Below are 16,391 nucleotides of genomic sequence, written 5' to 3'. Positions count from 1 at the left end.
GGTATGAACGTAGGAAAAAGAGTTTGTTTTTTCATAGATAAATAGGAGCTAATAATATGCTTGAAAGAGCAAAATTATTTAATTAACACTTTAAAAATGTTTTAAGTTTTTTTTTCCCATAGAAGTTCATAGTTTGGTATTATCCCCTTTAAGTCTTATATTTTAAAAAATTGACAATTTTTTCTATTATTTCACCTTTTTTCTCATCATTGAGATGTTTAAAAATTATTTGTTAACAGTATATCCCAGTAAAATTCAAAATCACTGTTTGAGGGGCGGCCAGGTGGCTCAGTGAGTAAGAGCACCGGTTCCAGTGTTGGGACGACCTGGAGATCGACTCCCGGGCTCAGACACTCAGCACCACACCCAGAAATAACTGGCCGTGTAACCTTGAGCAAGTTACTTAACCCCAATTGCTTAAAAAAAAATATCACTGTTTGAAAATTTCCTTCTTCTTATTGGTAAGAATATTTGAAGGTTTTTTTTTCTTTCCATTAAGAACAAAAAGTCCCAAGGCTGTGTGTCTTATCCATTTAAAAATGTAATAATTTATTATTAAATTTTATATTATTTTTATTTATTATTAAATATTAATTTATTATTAAATTAAATAATATTAAATTATTATATAAACATTGTGATGTTTTCTAGAAAATATGTGACTTTTTCTACATTTAAAAGTGATTAACCAAGATTTACTTAAATATGATTCTGAAAAAATGCCTTGAGTTTCTAAGCTCAATTGAAAATTATTTTATAAGCCTTTCCCCAAAATATTTCTCTTGTTAAACTTTTCATCTAAAAGCCAGTACCTATGTACTCAGAAAATATATCTGAAAAGAGACCCTTCCATATAGTAATCTAAATTTTAAAAAAAGACAAATATTTAAACATAAATTTTTATTTTTCATTCTGGGCATTTTGTCACCGAAATACTAGAATAGATGTAAGCAAAGTTATATGTCGATTTATGTCTGCAGACAAGAGGTTTTTTTTTAAATTCTAATATCAAAAGTGGGACAAATTCTGTTATTATACTAGAATAAAATATAGGCCATTATGTAGGCTTGCAAAATAACTGAGTACCAGAAAAGTAACTATAACTAAAATCAAAGGGCAAGCCTCATGAGTATGCACACAGCAGTTATTTTAGCTACACTTACTTCTAGATAAAATCATCACTGACATTTATAAGGAGGAAAACCAAGTGATTTGAAACTGTATCTTTGACATTGTTCATTCCATTCAGGTCAATTTGATCAAACAAGTTATTGAAAAATAAAGCTGCCAACAACAATGCAAATGAAAAGGAACCTGAAATATGAACAATTGGAACAAAATTATGGTCTTTGAGAACTAAAAAACGAATCATTATCTTGACATAGAGGCAAAGGAGTACAAGGGCAAAATATTGTTTGCTTTGTCAGGCACATTTATTGGAGCAGATGTTTTTGCTTAAATGTTTTTCTTTGTTAAAAGTAAGAGTTCAACTCTGAGAGGACTTTTTTGCTGTTTGTTTTTTTAAAGAAATGCCTGTGATATGAAAAGGTATCAATAAAAGTTCTTTTTAAATAATGAAAGAATTCACCCACAGTATTCTGTATTGTGTTCCCACCCACTAGCCTTCTCTCCTCTTTCTGCTTCCTGAGTCCTTGGCCTTCTGATTCACTTGGCATGTCAAGTGTAGCAATCCTGGGAGGGAATTTAGGGTTCTTCTAAGTGTGAGGTCTGTGCAAGGCCCCCTGAGAAAGCAGCTGAGGAAATGAATAATGACAGCTATGGGGAGAGGTACTATATCACTGGCATCTATTTATTGGTCAAGGCTCTGCCTGTAGGTGGGTGGGTACATCATAGCCCAGCAATTCCAGGGAAGTCCTTTACAATCTTTCCTCATGTTGAGACAATTGGCATTGTATGGGCACCTTGTTACCATTTTTTCTTGATTCCAATCACAAAGGATCCTCAGTCTTTTGACACAAAGGAAAATGGGCACAGCTACAAGATGCTTCTACCACTTCTGCATATCATGATATTCCTTGCATTTGCCCAAACCTATTTTCCTCTTGGGTTCTAGAGAGAATGTATGCATCTGCTAGTTTTAATGTTGACTTCTGATGTGTCAGAAACCTCAGTATAAAGTTTGGCTTATGTTTCTGGGCAGAATTGACTAGTGGCATTAGCTGATTTCCTTAAAAAGCTTTTGGTTTGTTTGGATGATTATGTTTTGCCAAGGCAGTAATTTCTATGGGGGCATATGATACTATTGCAATAGAGGATCATTGGTATTGGTTATATCAGAGATAAGAGATATCAGAAAAAACATTTACTAAACCATTCCTATTGTTAGGCACTCTGCAAAGTGACGAGAATACAAATAAAACCTATATTTAGATTGTGAGCTCCTAAACAATAAGGACTGGTTTGTTGCCATTGTATATTTTGTATTTCTTTGTAGTATCTGTCACAAAGTGGGTGCTTAATAAATTCTTGCGTATTTGACAAGCAAAATTATAACAGTTTCTTCTTTCAAAGATATTATGTTTAAAGGAGCAAAGAAAATAAACAAAAGAGAACTGAAAAAAGGAGATGGAGGGGAAAGGAATAAGAAAGATGGAACACTTGTCCACATAAGCACGTAAGCAAAGGTAAGCAGGGTTGCCATCCTCCAAATGAAGTTCAAAAAAGGAACATACCATTTAGAAGCAGAAGTTACATAAATGCAGGCATCTCCAAGATGTAGAGAAAGAAACATAGGCTGGAGAGTTAGTAGCCAAGAAGTGTTAGAGTTTGTTCCTCAAGATTAAATCACACAAAATTAGGGAAAATCATGGACAATATAACTACATTTCTGCCAGATGTTTATAATTCCTTTCCTAATAGCTTTCCATGCAAGATTCAGAGATATGGGCAGACTAACAGTATATTTAAATGGATCTGTAACTGATTGAATGACTGAATTGCCTACCAAATTCTTTTGATGACACAAATATGGTATTGATACCTAAATCAGTAGGAGCCAAAACAGAAAAAGAAAATTATAAACCAAATTCCCTCATGAATATAGATGCCAAAATTTTAAATAAAATGTTATCCAAAAACTACAACTTATCACAATAATAATAATACATTTTGATCAGGTAGGATTTATTTGAGGAATGTAAGGTTGGTTCCATATTAGGCAAGCTATTAGTATAATCGATCATATTAACAAAAAAGTAATAGAAACCACATGATTTTCTCAATAGATGTAGAAAAAAAAACTTTTGACAAAATGCAACACCCATTCCTAATTACTAGAAAATATAGGAATCAATATAGTCTTTCTTAAAGTAAGAGGCAGCATCTTTCAAAAACCATCAAGTATTATATGTAATGGGGATAAGCTAGAAGCATTTCCAATAAGATTGGTGATGAAACAAAGATATCCACTATTACCCCTCTTATTCAATTTGATACTAGAAATGTTAGCTAGAGCAATAAGAGAAGAAAAATAAATTGAAGGAATTAGACTAGGCAAAGCTAGCACTCTTTGTAGATGATATGATGATATATTTAGTACTAGAAAATCAAGTAAAAAATACTTAAAATAAATAAATTTAGCAGAGTTGTAGGATAAAAAATAAACCCATATAAATCCTAGGCATCCCTATATATTTTTTTTTTTAAGAAAAAAAAAGACAGAAGAAAGCTCAGGGCAGAGCCAAGATGACAGAGTAGAAGCAAGACCTTCCTGCGGCTCCGGCTTCCACACACCCTCCCCAATCCATGTAAAAAGGGGACTCTAAACAAACTTTGGAGCTGCAGAACCCACAAAATGACACAGAGAAGCTAACCTCCCGCTGAGTACAGCCCTGCAGGCCGGCAGGAATCAGCCAGCGCAGTGCTCTGGGAGCTGAGCCCAGCCCCACGCCTAGGCTTTAGCCCCAGGGTGGGCCTGACCAGCTGCCAGCCAGAGGGACTCCAGATCAGCAGCAGCTGTGGCCATTTCCAGATTTATCAATACATAGATGCAAAGGACAAGGTGAGAGGCCAGTGCAGTCTGGACTTTGGGACCCAGGAAGTGGAAGTGCGTGGCTTTTACTCCTGGAGCAAGAAACCGCTGAGATGCCACCACAGCCAGCCAGTGCCACTTGGCAGCTTCAGCTCCCGGCCTGCAGAGTGTAGGGGGACCAAGCACCAGTCTGAGGGGTCATCGCTCTTGCTTTAACCTGCTTGGATCTGGATTGCATTCTAGGGTAGAGGTCCTGGGGTGTGTGTCCAGCTTGCCAGAGCTTGTGGAGACCTCAGAGAGGGCACCCATCTAATACCTCCAGCAGCTGAGAAAACCCCAGCGTTTGGGAAGAAAACTCCCCTGTCTGGTGTCAGAGTCCTACTGTGGCAAAAAGCCCAAAAGTCAAATCATTGAGTGGCAAAATGAGCAGGCAAAGGAAACAAAGCAGACAGAGGATTCCAAATTTACACTCCTATTTTGGGGATAAGAAGGAGCAAGTCATGGAACAGGAGGAAAACAGTGAAGTCAGAACTCCTGCATCAAAAGCTTCAAAGGAAAATACAATCTGGTTACAGGCCATAGAGGACCTTAAGAAGCAGATAAGAGAAGTGGAGGAAAAATTGGGAAGAGAAATGAGAACAATGCAAGAAAATTATGAAATGAGAGTCAACAGCCTGACTGAAGAAAATAATACCTTAAAAAACAGACTGACTCAAATGGCAAAGGAGGCTCAAAAAGGCAATGAGGAGAAGAATGCCTTAAAAAGTCGAATTTGCCAGATGAAAAAAGAATCTCAAAAGCTCACTGAGGAGAATCATTGCTTCAGAATTAGATTGGAGCAAATAGAAGCTAATGACTTTATGAGAAATCAAGATGCTGTTAAACAGATCCAAACAAATGAAAGAAAAGAAGGCAATGTGAAATATCTCATGGGAAAAACCACTGACCTGGAAAATAGATCCAGGAGAGATAATTTAAAAAATTATTGGACTGCCTGAGAGCCATGACCAAAGTAAGAGCCTGGAAAGCATCCTCCAGGAAGTTCTCAAAGAAAACTGCCCTGATGTTTTAGAACCAGAGGGCAAAATAAAGGTTGAAAGAATCCACCGATCACCTCCTGAAAAAAATCCCAAAAAGAAAACTCCTAGGAATATTATAGTCAGGTTCCGGAATTCCCAGATTAAGGAGAGAATATTACAAGTAGCCAGGAAGAAACAATTTGAATATTGTGGAAACACAATCAGGATAACCCAGGATCTGGCAGCTTCTACACTGAGGGATCGAAGGGCCTGGAATGTGATATTCCGGAGGTCAAGGTAGCAGGGATTAAAACCAGGAGTCACCTACCCAGCAAAACTGAGTATCATGTTTCAGGGGAAAATATGGTCATTCAGTGGAATACAGGACTTTCAAGCATTGTTGCTGAAAAAACCAGAGTTGAATAGAAAATTTGACATTCAGATACAAGAAGCAAGAGAAGCATGAGAAGGTAAACTGGGGAAAGAAATGATAAGGAACTTATCAAAGTTGAACTATTTTTTTTTGAAACAATCGGGGTTGAGTGGCTTGTTTGGGGTTGCATGGCCAGTTGTTGTTTCTGGGTGTAGGGCTGAGTTTCTGGGCCCGGATTTGATCCGGCTCATCCTGGCACTGTAGCGGGTGCTCTTGCTCACTGAGCCACCTGGCCAAAGTTGAACTATTAACATTCCTACATGGAAAAACAATAGTTGTAACCTATGAAACTTTTCTCAGTAGTTGAAGGGATTAGAAATATATATAAATGTCTTTATATGAGGGTATGCGGGCATATGAATACATATGTGAATGTGTGTATGTACGTTTACAGGTATACATAGATAGATGGCACGGGACCAATTTAACAGGAAGGGATGATACTTAAAAGGTGAAATTAAGAGGTGAGAGGAATATAATGAGAGGAGATGGGAAGAGACAGAGTGGGGCAAACTATCTCATACAGAAGAGGCAAGGGAAAATGGTTACAATGGAGGGGAAGAATAGGAAGGCAAAAGGGAATAGGTCAACCTTATTCCTATTGAATCTGGCTTGAGAGGGGAGGGAAATACACACTAAATAGGGGATCTCACCCTCCAGGAGAATAGGGGGGAAGGGGATGTGAGGGGGCATGATGGAAGGGAGGGCAGGCTAGGGGGGAGGGAAGTTAGAAGCACCCACTTTTGAAAAGGGACAGGATCAAAGTAGAGAATAAACAAGTGGGAGGTGGGATAGGAGGGAGGGGAAAAATAGTCAGTCTTTTACAATACATCTACTATGTTATTGTTTTGCATTAGCCAAACATGTACAACCTATACTGAACTGCTTGTCCCTCCAGTGGGGATGGGTGGCAGGGAGGGGGGGGAAGGGAATGAATCTGGAATTGAAACTTTTAAAATCAAATATTCAAATATATATATATATATATATATATATATATATGAAAAAAAAAAAGAAAAAAAAGACAGGCACAGGGAGAATTTGTTATCGACAGGCCACTGGGATCAGCAGTTGGACTTGACCAGATGTTCCAGCTAGTCCTTCTTGATGCTGTATGAGTTCGAGGAACCCTTGGCAGCATTGATAAGCTCATCTGCCAGACACTTGGCGATAGTCTTGATATTGCAGAAGACCGCCTCTTTGGCCCACGTGCAGAGGAGCCAGATGGCCTAGTTGACCTGCTGCAGTGGGGACACGTCCATTGCCTGGCGCCTCACAATCCCTGCCCACCCCATTCTGGTGGAGTCCTCACGGTTACCACTGTTGATGGCATTCATGAGAACCTGCAGCAGGTTCTCCCCTGTCAGCAGATGGATAATCTCGAAGGCGTGCTTGAAGATACCCACGGTCATGAGCTTCTGGACATTGTTGCAGCCGTGCATCATTGTGGAGTTGGTGAGGCAGTCCACCATGGGGCACTACTCCTTGAGGCAGAGCTAGGTGGCATACTGCCCAGTGCTTTCTGCAGGTACTTCGCTTACTTTTCCTTCACGGTGATGTAGTCCTGCAGGGAGGTGTCCTCCGTGCTCCACTTGCCAAATAGATTGATGTAGTGGGTCTTAGCCACTGCCGGGGCCTCTGTCTCCCACTCTGTCATGTCGCTTCTCCTCGGTAGCCTCTGCGGGCAGGAAGGGGGTCAGTCTCTGCACTCTGGATGCGGGGGCTCAGAGTCACGGCTGCTGTGTTCGCTCCAAGTGCCTCTCTCAGGCGGCTGAACATGAAAGAGAGGCCATTCCTATATATTACAAAGAAGTCCAACGCAAGAAATAGAAAGAGAAATTCCACTTAAAGTTATTGCAGACATTATAAAATGTTTAGGAATCTGCCTGCCAAAGCAAACTCAGGAACTATATGAACACAATTATAAAACAGTTTTTCACACAGATAAAGCCAGATCTAAATAAATAAATAAATAAAAACAGTTGCTCATGGCTAGGTTGAGCTAATATAATACAAATGACATTATTACATAAATTAATTTACCTATTTAGTACCATACCAAACAATCTACAAAAACATTATTTTATAAAATGCTAGAAAAAAATAGTAACAGAATTCATCCGGAAGAACAAAAGGGTGTAGAATATCAAGGGAATTAATGAAAAGAAATGGGAGGGAAGGTGGTCTAGCCATACCAGATTTTAAGCTGTATTATAAAGCAGCAGTCATCAAAACTACCTGACACTGACTGATGAATGCAGTAGTGCATCAGTGGAATAGATGAGGTGCAGGAGACAGAGCAATCATTGACTGTATGATAAACCCAAACCCCCAGCTTCTGGGATAAGAACTCACTATTTGACAAAAACTGTTGGGAAAACTGGGAAATAGTAGGGCAGAAACTGGGCATAGATCATTATCTTATACCACATATCAAAATAAAGTCTAAATGGGTGTACAATCTAGATATAAAAGCTGATACTGTAAGCAATCAGGGAGAACAAGGAAAACTATACCTTCCAGATTTATGGAGAAGGGAAGAATTTATGTCTAAACAAGAGAGAGAGAGCATTAAAAATGAAATGAATAACTTTGATTATATTAAATTGAAAAGTTTTGTTCAAATAAAGCTAAAGTAACCAAGATTAGGAGGGAAATGGAAATTTGGGATTTTTACAAGCAGTATCTCATATAAAGAAGTCATTTCTAAAATATACAGAGAACTAAGTCAAATTTATAAGACTACAAGTCACTCCCCAATGGATAAATGGTCAAAGTATATGAACAGGCAGTTTTCAGAGGAAGAAATTAAAGATAACTATAAGCATATGAAAAAAAAGTTCTAAATCACTATTGATTAGAGAAATGCAAATCAAAACAACTCTGGGGCATCACATCTCATCAGTCAGACTGGCTAAGATGACAAAAAAGAAAAATGATAAATGCTGGAGTGGATATGGAAAAATTTGAACACTAATGCATTGGTGGTGGAGTTGTGAACTGATCTAACCATTCTGGAGAGCAATTTGGCACTATGCCTAAAGGGCTATAACATGTGCATACTCAGCAATGCCACTTCTAGGGCTGTATCTCAAAGAGATCATACAAGCTGGAGGAGGATCCATAGGTACAAAAATATTTATAGTAGTAGTTTTTGTGGTGGCAAAGAAATGGAAGTCAAGGGTATGCCCATCCATTGTGGAATGGCTAAACAATTGTGGTATTGAGGTATGTGAATGTAATTGAATACTATTGTGCTATAAGAAATAAGAAGCAAATGGATTTCATAATAACCTGGAGAAAAATATATAAACTGATGGTGAATAAGGAGGGCCAAACCAGGAGAACTTTATACACAATTAAAGTCATATCATATGTGTGACTACTAACTTTGATAGACTAGGCCCCTCTCATCAATGCAAGGTTGTAAGACAACTCCAAAAGACTCATGACAGAAAGGGATATCCACATCCAGAGTAAAGAACTCTAGTCTGAATGCATATTGAAGCAAACTCCTTGTTCTCTCTCTTTTGTATTTTGTTTTGTTCTTTCTTTCTCATTGTTCACTCCACTGTTTATAACTCTTCTATAAAAAATAACTAATGTTTAATGCAAAGGCATTTGTATAACATATATCTGATTGTTTGCCACCTTTGGGGGTGGAGGTAGAGGCAGAAAATTTGGAACTCAAAGGATTGTGGAATTGAATGTTGTAAACTAAAAGTAAATAAATATATTTTGTAAAGGTGCTGATTGATAGATTGACAGTGTCAAATGGCTCTGTTCTGGCCCTATTCAGTCAAAAGTATTAATCATTATATTTATTAACGTATACACATATACATCATATATGTGTGAACATATTTGTATATGTATAAATATATACATAATTACATATATATCATTCATGCCTATATTACATACATTGTGTTACATTTATCTATCCATACATATATCAGCACACATAGATACTAGGTGCCCAAAACATACAAAACACAGTCATACAGGTATACATGTGCATATGCATATGATATATATGTATTCATATATGTGAATTTATAAACACATATATGTATCTATGAAACCACAAGTGTGTATGTGTTTATGAATATTGGGAGGAATGTCTAGGGCAGTCAACTTCAGAAAAAAAAAACATCCCCCATAAATGAAATAGGTCCTGATTAGTGAGAATAATAAATCCTCAAATTAGTCAAATTATTCAACTTTACACTACATATTTCCATTGGGATAGCAGCAATGACCATATTTTAAATAATCATAACTTTATATAGTTTCAATTTATACACATTAATTCAGGGGATTGATTATTATCATCAATCAGCACTAAATCAATACTGATCTTCGACTGTTTCTTTACCTCTGCCTCTTAGAATCCAGTTTAATGCAACAGTGCCACTTCTACATAAAGCATTTCCTAATTCTTCCAGTTTCTTGTTCCAACTTCCCAATTGCTGCTTATCTATTTTTAAGCTTATCTCTTTTTTATGTAGTTTGTCTATAACTATGTATGTCCGTATTTCTCTCCTCCTAGTAGATAAGATTTTTGAGGGAAGAAACTATTTCATTTTTATGTGTGTTTGATAGCAAAATATTTGATACCTAGTAGACACTGAACAAATATTTATTTCACCAATTTAAAAAATATCTTGAAACACTAGAATGTGATATAAACTGATTTAATAATCTTAAAATTAGAAAACTGTTATGGCCAAAATAGGAAGGGAAAGTGCAGAGGCTCCACAAAGAAGTAATTAATTTAATATAAATTAAATGGGTAAATATCTAAAACACAAAACAGGTAATATAAAACTGTAGAATAAATAGACTAAATTAATAAGAAGAAATTGGGCAGACACAATAATTCATCCCACAGGAAATCACCAGAATGAAATGCTTTCACATTTGAATTTTTATAATGCATTGAACTACAAGATATCACTATGTTACACAGATTTAGGGAGGGGGAGGGGATTGTGGATGTGAGGTAGTCAGGATTGAGTGACTTGCCCAAGGTCACAAAGCTAGTAATTGTCAAGTGTCTGAGACCAGATTTGAACTCGAGTCCTCCTGAGTTCAGGACCCATGCTGTATTCACTGCACCATCTAGCTGCTCCTAGACTTTCTGAGTACAAAGAAAGAATTGATGCTACCTGTACCTAAGATGTGGTTAAAATAATGATGCTAGGGTAAATTATGAAAATCATTGTAAATATACAAAAATATAGGTGACTATTTTTTAAAAACATACATAAACTGGTCCATTAAAGATGAAATATATTTATACCTGAAACCAGTTTACATTATGCAAATAAGCAATATACAAGAAAAATCCTAAAAATTAATATAAGATTAGGGACAGGCAATATTTTAAATTAAATGAATCTTTCCTTTATGTTAATATATTTGAAAGTAAAATATTTGTAAAACAATTGATATGACAAAAAGTAGGTATTTAAAACAAAGAGCTTATTTCCAATGGAGAAACATTAAAGTCATTACCATTAAAAGCAAAGTTGTCCACTTATTTTTGACACATTCCCAGAAATATTTTTAACTGTCATCACATGGAAATAAATTTAAAAAGCAGTGCTGGCAATGAAGAAGTTAGTATATATTTTAATTAAAAACTACACATTCATACATACAAAAAACCCAAGAGACTTAACAACGGTAACAAAAAATCTACAGTAAAAATTATTTTTAACAAGTTGGCAGAATATGAGAAAATCTTATAAAATCAACAATAGCTTTCTCACTCTTTATGTATTATATAATATAAGTGTGTGTGGACACACGCAGATGTATAGATGTCTATAAAAATGCCATTCTCTACCATGATACACAATCACATGCCAAAACTATTTAAAACTCAAATAGAAAAAATGGTATTGAGAAAAGATAACAATTGATATAAAAAAGTTTATAGCTAATTTGGATGGTGTCTCTATATGTTTTGTTATTATATGAGTTTATAGGGTTTTTTATATCACTTAAAAATCTACTGTCACCAAAGGTAATTTTCTAAATGTATAAATTTTTACTGCTTTTCAAAATTATTAAATATTCCTTTTTTTCTACTAAATTTTGATTTCAGTATAACTGTGAATCCTTTTTTTTAAAGCAATCGGGGTTAAGTAACTTGCTCAAGGTTACATGGCCAGTTATTTCTGGGTGTGGTGCTGAGTATCTGAGCCCGGATGTGAGCCAGGTCATCCTGACACTGGAGCCAGTGCTCTTACTTGCTCAGCCACCTGGCCGCCCCTAAGCAATTGGGGTTAAGTAACTTGCTCAAGGTTACGTGGCCAGTTGTTTCTGGGTGGGTGCTAAGTGTCTGAGCCCGGGATTCGATCTCCAGGTCTTCTCAACACTGGAGCCAGTGCTTTTACTCGCTGTGCTACCTGGCCGCCCCTAACTGCGAATCTTTAAACATACAGAGCCACACTTTTTTTTTTTTCATTTTTCAAATGCTTTATTAACTTCTGATTTACATCATTCATTTCCGCCAGGTTTTCAGTTACACATTTTCTTCCCGTTTTTCCCCTACCCACCGCCCCAAAATAGCAGTCCCACAGGATATCCCCTCCTCCAATCTGCACTCTCCCATATCTTCTCTCATACCCCCTTTGACTTTTGCAGTAGGGCATGGTGGATGTCTATGCCCCAGTTCCTGTATATCTTATTTCCAAATTATATGTAAAATGGTATTATTAATAAAATATATATATATATATGTGTGTATGCATATATGTGTGTGTATGTGTATATATGTGTGGTGTATTTAAACATTTGATATTAAAACTTTGAATTCCAGATTCATTCCCTTCCTCCCTTCGCACCTGCCCTTACTGGAAAGATAAGCAGTTCACTATAGGTTGTACATATGTAGCTTATGCGAAACATTAACATAGTTGATATATTGTAAAAGACTGACTAAATTTCCCTCCCTCCTATCCCACCTCCCACTAGTTTTATTCTCTATTTTGATCTCATCCCTTTTCAAAAGTGGGTACTTCCAAATTCCCTCCCCCACAACCTGACCTCCATTCCATCATCCCCCCTCTCATCCCCTTCCCCCTTACTCTCCTGTAGGGTGAGATATCCTATTTAGTGTGTATTTCATTTTTTTCCCTGAGCCAAATTCAATGAGAATAAGTTTGACCCATTCCCTTTTGCCTTCTTATTCTTCCACTCCATTGTAAGCATTTTTCCTTGCCTCTTCTATATGAGATAGTTTATCCCATTCTGTCTCTCCCCATCTCCTCTCATTATATTCCTTTCTCACCTCTTAATTTCATCTTTTAAATATCATCCATTCCTACTAAATTGGTCCTGTGCCCTCTATATATGTCTACTTGTAAATATATATGTATATATATGTTCACATATGAATTCATACACCCATATATCATCTGATATTGACATATATGTCTATATACATATACACACGTATGCATATATACACATACACATATGCATATATACATACAAACACATATATACATATATGTGTGTGTGTATACATATTTATATTCCCTTCAACTATTTTCATATTGAGAAAAGTTTCATCAGTTTCAATTATCTTTTTTCCATGTAGGAATGTTAATAATTCTGCTTTGATAAGTTCCTTATTGTTTCTTTTCCTTTTTTATCTCCTCATGCTTCTCTTGCTTCTTTTATCTGATTATCAAATTTTCTATTCAACTCTGGTGTTTTCATCAAAAATGCTTGAAAGTCCTCTAATCCAGTGAATGACTATATTTTTCCCTGAAACATGATACTCAGTTTTGCTGAGTAAGTGATTCTTGGTTTTGATACCAGCTCCCTTGCCCTCCAGAATATCGTATTCTAAGCCCTTCAATCCCTCTGTGTAGAAGCTGCCAGATCCTGTTTATCCTGATTGTTTTTCCACAATATTCAAATTGTTTCTTCCTGGCTGCTTGTAATATTCTCTCCTTGATCTGGGAATTTTGGAACCTGGCTATAATATTCCCAGGAGTTTTCTTCTGGGGATCTTTTTCAGGAGGTGATTTGGTGGATTCTTTCAACCTCTATGTTGTCCTCTGGCTCTAAAACATAAGGGCAGTTTATCTTGAGAATTTCTTGGAGGATGATTTCTAGGTTCTTTCTTTGATCATGGCTTTCATATAGTCCAAGAATTTTAAAATTATCTCTCCTGGATCTATTTTCCAGGTCAGTGGTTTTTCCAGTGAGATATTTCACATTGCCTTCTATTCTTTCATTTGTTTGGATCTGTTTAATAGCATTTTGATTTCTCATAAAGTCATTAGCTTCCATTTGCTCCAAGCTAATTCTGAAGGAATGATTCTCCTCATTGAGCTTTTAAGGTTCTTTTTTCATCTGTCAAATTCAGCTTTTTAAGTCACTTTTCTCCTCATTGCCTTCTTGAGTATCTTTTGCCATTTGAGTTAGTCTGTTTTTTAAGGTGTTATTTTCCTCAGGCAGGCTGTTGACTCTCATTTAGTAATTTTCTTGCATTGTTCTCATTTCTCTTCCCAACTTTTCCTCCACTTCTCTTATTTGCTTCTTAAGGTCCTCTATGGTCTATAAGGAGCTAATATTTTCCTCTGATGTTTTTGGTGCAGTTTTGACTTCACTGTCTTCCTCCTGTTACATGCTTTGTTTCTTTTTGTCCCCAAAATCAGAGTCTAATGTTGGGTTCTTCTCTTTGCTTTGTTTCCTTTACCTGGGCATGTTGCCACTCAATTACTTAACTTTTGGGCTTTTTGCCACAGTAGGACTCTGGTATCAGACAGCGGAGCTTCCGTCCCAAATGCTGGGGTTTTCTCAGTTGCCAGACGTATTAGTTGGCAGCCCTTTTTGAAGCCTCCACAAGCTCTGGCAAGCTGGACACACACTCCAGGACCTCTACTCTAGACTGCAATCCAGATCCAAGCAAGTTAAAGCAAAAGTGATTACCCCTCAGACTGGTCGCTTGGTCCTCCTATACTCTGCAGGCCAGGAGCTGAAGCTGCCATGTGACAGGGTCATCTGCACCGCAGCCCTCAGTGGCTTCTTGCCCCTAAGGCAAAAGCCTAGGCACTCCCAACTACTGGGTCACTAAGTCCATACTGTATTATTGACCTCTCACTTTGTCCTTTGCATCTATTTGTTAATAAATCTGGAAATGACCACAGCTACTTGTGATATGGAGTCCCTCCAGCCACACATGGTCAGGCCTGCTCTGGGTCTAAAGCCTTGGCATGGGGTTGGGCTTGGCTCCCAGAGCACTGTGCTGGATGATTCCTGCCAGCATGGAGGGTTGTCCTCAGCAGGAGGTTAGCTTCTCTGTGTCATTTTATGGATTCTTTAGCTCCAAAAGTTTGTTTTGAGTCCCCTTTTACATGAATTGGGGAAGGTGGAAGCAGGGAGCCACGGAAAGGACCTGCTTCTACTCTGCCATCTTGAATCTGCCCCCCAGAGACACGCTTTTTCTTGAATATCATGTGTTCATTTTATACTGTTTAGAGAAGTTCAAGATCTTTACAAGTACTATCTTCACCAATTGGTTACATTTGACCTCCTAATTTAAAGTTGAAAGCTTTTGTCTTTTTATTTCTTTGCATGCATAATAGATTTACAATCTACAAAAACATATGAATTTGATATCATTTTAGAAAGTTTCTAAGAGATATTTACTTGGTGACATATTTTAAAGTTAACTAGCTTTCCATGCTGAAACAAGATGCAGTAGAATTTCTCTATACTTAGGACTATTTGTATATTTGTAATTCATTCATAAACCATAAATAGAGGGGCAGCCAGCTGGCTCAGCAAGTAAGAGCACCGGCTCCAGTGTTGGGATGACCTGGATCGAATCCCAGGCTCAGATACTCAGCACCACACCCAGACATAATGGGCCATGTAACCTTGAGCAAGTTACTTAACCCCGATTGCTTAAAAAAAAACATAAACCATAAATAGAGAATTAAGTCAAAGAGTGTGTGGTAATCAGTTCAGGCAATGTTAATATTAAGTGATTTGGGGAAATTGACAAAATAATTTCTAAATAAAAATGAATTGTCTTTGATATATGTGGGATGCTTATATTTTACTCATTTGCTGCTATAGTATTTTCTTTTATTTATATATCTTTGGGGAAAATTCAAAATATTTTGTTTAAAAATTTCTTTTAAAATTCTTTAAACATTGTTGAATTTTTTATTTGAACTTAAAATGATAAAATAAAATATAAAGTGCACAGGAGACCATCAAACAGTATTCAATATAAAACAACAATTTTTCTTTTAAAGCAAACCTATATAATAAATACTATACATTGTTTTCAAAGCTTCCTAGTGTTTCTTTTCTTTCTTGTTGGTTTTCTTTTCTTCTCTGCTGTGCACTTTTTACTTTATTTTTCCCTTTCCTTCTCCCAATACTAAACAAGGTTACAATTAAGAATACACACACATATATCTATACACATGGACATATGTACACATATGTACTCATACACATATATGTAAGATCTCACTTTACTTATTTCCTCCTGTCATCTTTTTCTCTGACAGTGGACAGTATCTTCCTTCACACATCTAAGTCTTTCCACATTTTTTCTAATCCAATCAGCTCATCATTTCATGCAGCACAGCAATATTCCCACCCCATCACATCCTATCTGAGAAAATATGTGAAAATGCACCAAACATATTTGCATATTATCAATGTTCCAAAAGAAAAAAAACACACTTAAAAAAACAGTAAAGTTAAAGAAAGTTTTAAAATATATCCTTCAGTTTGCACTAAGATATCATTAGTTCTTTTTGGAGTATATTATGTTGTATATCATTTATTCCTTGAAATTTTCTTCAATTTTATCTTGATCAGAGTTGCTAAGTATTTCAGAGTTGATCGTCCTTACAATTTTGTGATTACTTTGCACAATGTACTGTTGGTTCTGTTCATA

At 36.6% G+C, this 16,391-nt stretch overlaps 1 pseudogene; it reads right to left on the bottom strand.

The window, feature by feature from the left end:
• Positions 1 to 6,507: 6,507 nt before the first annotated feature.
• Positions 6,508 to 7,107, bottom strand: LOC138169924 (small ribosomal subunit protein uS7-like; annotated as a pseudogene).
• Between the last annotated feature and the right edge of the window lie 9,284 nt (positions 7,108 to 16,391).

This window comes from Petaurus breviceps, unplaced genomic scaffold (assembly GCF_028583685.1).
Source record: "Petaurus breviceps papuanus isolate PSGF00001 unplaced genomic scaffold, PetGlider_PUasm1.0 38, whole genome shotgun sequence".
NCBI lineage: Eukaryota > Metazoa > Chordata > Mammalia > Diprotodontia > Petauridae > Petaurus > Petaurus breviceps.
The sequence above is the reverse complement of the archived record's forward strand: the minus strand, read 5'-3'. Positions and strand labels throughout refer to the sequence as shown.